The sequence below is a fragment of the Microtus ochrogaster genome, linkage group LG8 (assembly GCF_000317375.1).
Source record: "Microtus ochrogaster isolate Prairie Vole_2 linkage group LG8, MicOch1.0, whole genome shotgun sequence".
Taxonomy (NCBI): domain Eukaryota; kingdom Metazoa; phylum Chordata; class Mammalia; order Rodentia; family Cricetidae; genus Microtus; species Microtus ochrogaster.
Window position 1 is genome coordinate 15,707,742 of NC_022033.1, and position 9,116 is coordinate 15,716,857.

Here is a 9,116-nt window from a genome sequence, read left to right on the forward strand (position 1 = left end):
GAGGAGAGAGAGAGAGAGGAGGTATGTGCATGTTTGATGTGTGCATGGTGTGTGTATGCATGTAGGGTTTGCCTGGCCATGCAAACGACAATTTTGGAAGTCAGAGATTAGTGTCAGGTGTTTACTTTATGTTTCTTTTACAGTAGGGTTCATCACTGATCCTAGAGGTCACTTACTGGCTAGCATGGCTGGTGAGTGAACCCCTGGGAGCCTTCTCTTTGCCAGCGCTGGGATACAGGTGCACTTTGCTCTGCTCAGCCTTTTTTTTTTTTTTTGTCCTAGGATGATATTTTTTGAGGGGAATTTCACATAATTCTCCCTAATCACACTCATTTCCCAGTCCTCCCAGGTCTACCCTCCCACCCTTGTGACTCCTCTCCTAAAAAGAAGAAAAAGAAGAAGAAGGAGGTGAAGGAGGAGTCCAATTTGTGTTGTCTGTATACTCACTGGAGCATGGTCAAATACCCAGTGGCCAGCCCCTTAAAGAAAACTGAGTTCCCCCTCACCCTTTTATGCGGATATTTTTTTTGAGATTATAGTATAATTGTATCACCTCCTATTCTCCTCCATCCCTCCAAATCTTCCCATTTTCTCTCATTTCTCTTTCAAATTCATGGCCTCTTTTTCTTTAATTGCCATTCCTACATGCATAATTATAACCTGCTCAGTCCCTATAAAGTTATTTCTACATATATGTTTTCAGGGCTGACCATTTGGTACTGGATAACCAATTGGTGTGCTCTTCCTCGGGGGAAAACTCCCTCCCTCCCTCCCTATTTATTTTGTCTGTTATAAACTCGAAACAGTACTTGGTGCTGTGGCAATAAGTCAGGCTTCATTCTCTCTCCCCTTGAGTTTACATTTTTGGTTGGGAGGACATGGAACAAACACATAATACGGTATAGTTAGCATTAGGCAGCATAAAAAGTCAAGCAAGATAAGATGGAAGTGTTGGGGATTGGGAAGTTCCTGGTCCAAGCTTAGAGAATAATGGGACTGGGAGCCGATAACAAGGGGTAATTAAAACAGTTCACAGGCTGTGGTAAGGGCTGTGAAGGAAGCAGACACAGTTGTGTCAGATGGCCTGTGAGAATTAGATATTAAAAGTGTATGGAAAGTGCTCTGATGATGGTAAATGTGGATGGCTGATGAGCCATTCTTTCCCGGAATAGCCTTTTTTCCTGTGTGTTTTTCTTCCCTGACTTGGACCCGTCCCAGTAGCGCCTATACATACCCAAGTCAGTTCATCTTCGGACACCCAGTTCTGCTCCCAGCGCCGTACCTTTTCCCTTTACGATCCCACTGTAGTTCCTCAGCAAGTGCTGTCCTAAGAAGGTGTCCCTGCTTCTACCTCATCAACTAATTCGATGGATTCACTTTGACTTCTGTCCCTGGAGAAGTTCTAGCAATTGCTTTCACTAGGTCCCTAGGAACATCCGTGGTCGCCAAGTCTGCTGAATTCTTACCTCCTCAGTTTCTGGGCTATAGCCAACATCATGATCATTCTAGTTTCCTGGGTACCACCAGGTAGCATGTATTGTCCCATCGCCATATCAGTTCCTGCCTTGCTGACTCTTCTGTTGGTTATCCTAGGAGGCATGGCTTGTTTTGGCGCATGGTTTCAGAGGTTTCAGGCCATGGCCACTTGGCTCTGTTGCTTCTGGACAACTGCAGGCTAAGTCAGAGCATTATGATGGGGGCATGTGGCAGAGAAAAATGCTTAGCCTCACGGTGGCAGAAGGTAGCAAATTAGAGCTAGGAAGGAGCCTGGGACATGGAATCCCTTAAACTAGGCCCCACCTCCTACCACCTGTCAATAAGCCCACCAAATTCAAATCTGTCAATGAGTGAACCCATTGATGAAGTAAAGTATTCATGATTCATTCACCACTCAATTGTTGGATCTGTGAGCTGTGGACCAAGCCTTTGTAACACATGGGCCTTTGGGGGAAAACTTTATATCCAAACAACAAACAGCATTGATATCTATTTGTCTCTTAAACATTATTCTAAGGTAATGGCGAGTTCGCCCTCATCTATGCCGTCAGCCCAGTTTGTGCACTAAGTCTTGATTGTATGGCCAGTTGTTTTTGCTCATTTCCACTTGGATTCCCATAGCCGCCTGAGTTGAATATATACAGATAGGAATTTGCCTTCTCCCACCACAAACCCTGCTCTTCTCACTTTTCCATCCTGGGGAATTGTTTCCACTGACCTTCTGAAGCCAGAGCTTCAGAATTTAACTGCTTCTCCCTTGACTTTAGATCTGACCCACGGATCGCTCTCAGATCTGTCTGTCCCCTTGCCGTTTGCTCTGTCCAGCTTTATAGCCCAGGCCTCCATACCTGGACAATTACATAGCCCAGTCAGAGTTCCTGTGCCTCCACCCAGCCCCCTTCAATGACCCTGCATACAGCAATCAGTCAGTTTACAATGTGGGCCTGGTGGTTTTCATTCTCTTCCTATGAACCCTGAGGCTCTTCGTTGCCCACAGGTTAAAAACTGTTCTTTTGCATTCATTGTGTCTGCAGGCTTAGACATGGCCTCTCTCTTGACCTCATCTCTCCCTCTGTCTTCTCTCACACTCTCTCCAGCCACATAAAACTTTATCCGGGCCTCTGAGGTGGCTTCGTTCTCACCTTCCCTGGATCCTTTTCAACCCTCATCCTATAACCCTCTTTTCAGCTGGCTGAACAGAGAGGGCATGGGACACGAGCCATTCCACCCCCTCCGTTTCTAGGTGAGAACTTTGAAGTCCAGAGAGGAAGAGGGACTAGCCAGTGGCTATATAGAAAGCTCAGTGTGCCCTGTGCTGAGCAGATCAATCTCATTTCCTCCTCACCGTTAGCTGCTGTGAAAAGGAAACCTGGCTGATATCAGCTAAGACCTTCCCCCGAAGATTCTGGTTCCTTTTACTGCTGACATTAGAAACACAGGCGAGAAGGGAAGGGTGGGAAGCAATGTACAGCCCCTTTTCCTTCACCCTGGATTTTTGAAGCCTAAGTCCTCATGGTGTCTCAAACCACCTTCCTGACCTCCTGGTTCTGCTTCAGCTTTCCCCCACCCTAGCTCCAGTACAGCCCCTCCCCTGCAGATGCTGCTGTTTGCTTCCTCTACCGTGAAATGGTTGAAGTCTCTCAGTGACTGTCTGCACATGCTGTCTGGGAATAACTATGCTAGCAAATGAGTCTTCAGGTGCATAAACTGAGTGTTAAACCCCAATACCCTGAGCTAAGGCAGGGCTAATGTCGGGTCAGAACCTGTGAATGAATGAATGAATGGCTGTTGCCTAAGCTGACCAGGCCATGAACTAGACCCACTTCCTGACCATAGACTAAGCCCTCATCCTGGCCATGGAACAGATTCTGAGGATAGATCCATGTTCAGCTATGATCTTGCTTCCAGAGTTGGCTTTAATTCCAGTTATATACTGAGACTTGACCTTATCCAAGAATGAGCCTTGACTCCGGCCATAGAATAAACCCTTTGCTTAATTCCAGAGTAATCTCTGTCCTTCCTTTCACTCTGTGTCCTGATCCTGCTCAAGACTGATCTCTAATACTGGTCCCTTAGTGAGCTCTGTTTCTATTTCCAGAATAAACTATGACCTTGGCTCCAGTTGGTGCCCTGGCCATGGCTTAAATCCTCCTTGTTCCCCAGCTTAGCTCCGCGGCTGTGTACTCGTGGTAAGAGCAGAGTTCACAGGCTCAGAGTGGCTTTTCCTGCACAGAAAGTTCCCCTTGGGCTACTTCCCTAGATTTGGGGGTTCATGAGCCTCAGAAGAGACAAGCACAAATGGTTGCTGCAGATGCATGCTTGGAAGAGCTCCCCAACTGGTTCAACTCCCAAATTGTAAAGAGCTATTTCTGTGGATACCTGTCAAGAAGAAATGGAGAACATTTCAGAGAGGGGGCCTTAACAACCCTGCAAGGATTTAGGGCCTGATGAAACACTCATCAGAGAACGATTTAATCTTTCCCTCATAAAATCTTCACAACAAGGAGATCAACTTCAGAATCCAAATTCACCCTGACATCAAAATGTGAGCCCGAGACAGTCCCAGATCTTGAAGACTGTCTGGAGCTAATTGCTGTGGCCTCTGGAGAGTTAGAAGAGGACAAGGGAGGGCGGGTGTGACGGAGGGCATCTGGGGATATGCCAGGGCATCTCTCCAGGCTCCACAGGGAGCTGGCTGTCAGTCACATTGGTGAATGAAACAGGATAAAGTGAAGAAGTGGTGGGAAGAGGTTGTTCAGTGGCAACTGGTCTGTTTCCTCCAGGGTGGGTATTCCTCCCTCTCCAAGAGGGGGAATGGCAAGCAGACCAGGTGGAGACTACCACTGGGAGACTCAGGTGTGCACACCACCCTTGGGTCTGGCTCTCCTGCTCCCTGGGATTAGAAGTGGGTGCTCTATTATTGAGTTCCTCTTTCTCCCTGCCACAGCTTGCTGATGCCTGGGGGGTCTCTCACATCTCAATGCCTGGTCCACCAGAGCATCACCAGGAGCTGAATCTTGCCCACATCCTCGGATGCAGATTTTGTGTTCTGCTCTACAAACATATAGATGACATTGCAAGGAAAAGAATAGACTTTGAACAAATAGAGCCCAGTTATTTATTTCAAAAGAAGACGTATTTCATAATAATTAGATGGTAAAAAAACTGGAAATGATGAGAAGCAAATGGAATCAAGCCCTGGTTGATGTATAATATAATCATTTATTCCAAATTTAGGTCAATAATGTACTGTGGAGCCAGGAAACATAAGATAAAGTAATGGGATCTGCTTTTTTTTCTCCTAGAAGACAACTTTCTTAAGTAAGACACAGAACCTTAAAGGAAAAGATGAACAGATTTTATTACAGGAAAATTTAAATGTAAACAACTCGCATGCAGTGAAACAGAGCCAGCGTTAGCAGTAATGAAGACAGAGAATATTTGTAGCACATACAGCAAAGGGTTAAACTGCCAGGCACACCAAGAGTTTCTGCAGATCTACCAGAAAAGAAAACAGAGCACAGAAAAGTAGGTGAAGAGGAAAGTCAAGTGGTTTTTAGGAGGGGAGATATTGGATGTAATGGTGGCTGTGAGGGTCTTCTGTTCTGATCTGTCTTCAGAAGCACCTCCTACCTGGCGAAGAGATGATTGACAGCATGAAGCCAGCGCACCTTTGGATGGCAGTGAAGGTCATACTAGGCTCTATTCTCCATAGGCTGTGCCCAAGTAGATCAAGAGTTATGAGGTCCTGAAGGCAGATTGTCTTAGGAAGTCCCTACTGGTCTGGTAGACGCTTTCCCAGTATTGCACTGTGGTCTTGAGACAGGAGAGAAAGACAAGGAAAATTGCAGGGATATGGGAAGAATAGGAGCTCCACACCCCAGGGTCTGGTTTCAGCCTCTCACAGAGAAGCAAAAATCCCAGCACAATTAACAAACAACATGTGTTATGAAGGTTATCAACATATAGCTAATGTTCATTTTGTATATAGATGTGTTAGAATAGCCATGAATCAGGTTCTAGGCGTGAATTTATATGGTTTGGGGTAGTGTTGGAAGGAGGCCCGCTTGTTGGTTCCTGGCCACCTGGCTAGCTTAGATCCGAAATAGTCACAAGGAAACTGTATTAACTAAAACACTGGATTGGCCCATTAGCTCTAGCTTCTTATTGGCTAACTATTACATATAAATTTAACCCATTTCTATTAATCTATGTATTGCCATGAGGCAGTGGCTTACCAGGAAAAATTTCAGGCCTCTATCTCTGGCAGCTCCATGGCATCTTTCTGACTCTGCCCTCCTCCTCCCATGCTATAGACCAAGCCAGTTCTTTATACATTAACCAATAAAAGCAGAACATAGACAGAAGAACCTCCCACACCAGGGTAGGGGTCTATTCTTTTTTCTGCACTTTCTGGGGATACCCAAAAGACTATTAACTAAAGTATAAATACTTTCTTGTATCCCTGATGTGCTAACTAATTTTATGTCAACTTGACACAGGCTAGAGTCAACTGAGAGGAGGAAGCCTCAGTTGAGAAAATGTCTCCAAAAGTCTGCACTGTGGGCAATCCTGTAGAGCATTTTCTTAGTTGATGGTTGGTGTGGAAGGGCCTAGCCCATGGTGGATGACGCCACCCTGGGCTGGTAGTCCTGGGTTCTATAGGAAAGTCATGAGCAAGCCATGGGGAGCAATCAAGTAAGCAGCTCTCTTCCATGGCTTCTTCATCAGCTCCTGCCTCGAGGTTCCTGCTCTGTTTTAGTTTCTGTCCTGACTATCTTTAGTGAGGGACTATGGTTGTGGAAGCTTAAATCAAGTAAATCCTTTCTTCTCCATTTGCTTTTGATCATGGTGTTTCATTATAGTAATAGTGATCTTATAGGCGGATGCTATTTATTTGTTTCCTGGCTGCCCAGACCTAAAATAATCACTCAGAAACTATATTAATTAAATCACTGCTTGACTAATCACTTTAGTGTATTGCTAGCTAACTCTTATATCTTAAATTAACCCATTTCTATCAATCTGTGTATTGCCACGAGGTCATGGCTTACTGGGCAAAGTTTTGGCTTCTGTCTCCTTCGGCAGCTACATGATGTCTCACTGACTCCACCTACTTTCTCCCAGAATTCACTTTAGTTTTCCTGCTTAACTCTGTTCTGCCCTATCACAGGCCAAAGAAGCTTCTTTTTTCATTAACCAATAAAAGCAACACATATGCAGAAGGATTTCCCACACCACTTTCCCTTTTCTCTTCAAATAAAAAGGAAGGTTTTAACGCAACATAGCAAGATTACATATGTGATATACAGACTAGCAATTATAATTCTGTCAGATGCCCCTTGTGAACCTCCCTGTCATCACATTTAAGTGTCTCAGCAAACCACCAAAGGCAATGGCATCAGAAGCAGCAGTATCCTGTGTGTGACTATTGTAAAGGCAGGGCAGTGTGTCTCTTTTCTAAGAAGACTCACACTCACATTGTGGGTGTGTCTCACCCCCCTTTTTGAGCTCTCCTTTTCTCTCCTCACTCTCATACTTAATGTCGGTATTAAAATAGCTCCACTGAAACCCTGACTTTGCTTCAGTTTGAAATTCTTTTCTGAAGCCAATCCATGATTCCTGGTTTTGTGAAGCACCGACCACTGGAAAGATTGAGAGAACTCCTCGAGCTGCTGAGGGGAACAGCATGGAGCTGTGTCTCTGACTCTGTCACTATTGACAGTCGGAGGATCCTACCCATTGTCTCCTTGCACAAATGCAAAAGAAATGCATCTTTGTCTCCAGGTTCTCCCAGTCTCCTGGCCCCTCTCAGTTAAGCCAGTGGCACCTTCCCCAGAAGAGCTCTGAGTCGTTGAATTCTACCTTGCCGATCTCCTTCTCAGAGGGTCTAAACTGACTACAACGAGATCCTCAAACGGAAAGCTAGCCAGCTTCACTCCTAATGAAGGAGATATGATTTGAAGTGTGATACTGCTTCCCATATTTCCAATTGACAAACATTCTCAAAAGGTCACTAATAGCTTATGTAGCGAGGAAATACAAAATGAATCTCAGATTGTGCTGATGCCAAGAACATAAAGTATACATATTCATTAACTCAGTGTCTCACATCCAGGAATCTGTTCTAGAGGATATATGCATATATATGTATAGAAATATGTTCATTGTGACATTATTTGTATTAGTAAGAAACTTGAAAGCAGCTTGAATATTCATTAGTAAATTACAGCTGCCACAGATATAGAACACCCACACAATATATTTTGCAGATGTTTTAAACAATAAGGTCGACCTATATGACATGAAAAGATGTTTGTGATGTCAAATGAAAAAAAATAAAGGCAGAACAATATGTTGGGTAAAACAATAGGTGCCCTGAATGTATTTGTATGCACACAGATTGGCGGATGAGCATAAACACCCAGGCAGGTAGACACTAAGCTGCTAAAATTGTTTTTCTTCAGGAGGGAGAATGAGACGGGACTGACTATTCAAGGGAGCCCTCCCTTTGTTTCTTTCCTTATTGTTGAGATGTTTCACTGTGAGCACAGATTACTGTTTTTAATTAAAATCAGCAATAGGTAGAAATAAGGGAAAAAAACAGAGTGTCACCATGAAAATGAGCATTGACCCCTTAAGGAGGCAGTGTCCACCCTCCGTCATTTTGATCACAATGTTTGGACTCCCCGGGGGATTACTTCAGTGGAAGAAAATTGCTCTCATTCTTGTCTTTAAATTTTAAATTATCCTTTAAGATTATTTTTGCAGAAGTGTTGGTGGCAAGCTCACCTTTAGTTCCTGCATTATTAACTACATCTGACTCCAACGTTTTGTTGGTGGAGACAGAGTCTAAATAGACACAGCTCAGGCTGACCTTGAACTCCCAACAATTTTCTTGCTTCGGCCTCCCTCATGCTCTGAATGTCTTTTTTAAGTGTTTTAGAAAAAAATCGCCTCACCTCTACTGTCTAGCTGAAGGCCACCAATGTTGTCATTGAAGCTACTGTGGGACACCTCAAGTCCTCGGTCTCAGTTTTACCATATGTATTGGAAGAGGTTGGGTTAAATGGCTCCTGCATCTATCTAAAGTTTCAGGATTCAGAGACCAGTGTCAGAGTGTCATTTTAGCACATCTGGGCAGCTGAGATAGAAGAGAAACCCACCATGTCCTCACCCTCCTCTTGAACCAGTTCTTGCAGCTTCTGCTCATACTCTCAGGCTCCAGTGGGAGGCATCGGATTGGTGAACATTCTCTCGGATATTTGCTCTTCTTCTGTGTGCCTAGACTCTGCCCACAAGTTAGGATCTGTTTAGTGATGCTTTCATCATTCCCTCTGATGAACGAGTTTAGAAAATTATTTCATTTTCTCTGTAGATCATATGCTGTAGAAGCCAAAACAGTCACGTTGTTCTGCTTCCAATATACTGGGGAAGGAGGAAGAGACACTGAACCAGTGCAACTCCATGTTCCTAAACCCGAGATTAACTGAAACTACCAGGATCCCCCAAACGATAAGCTCGTGAATATTCCCCTTAAATCTAGCCTCCTCAACAACGAGCTTTATCTCCAGTTGTTGCTATGGTGGTCCCTGGAGATGGATGGTCCATGGAAATAG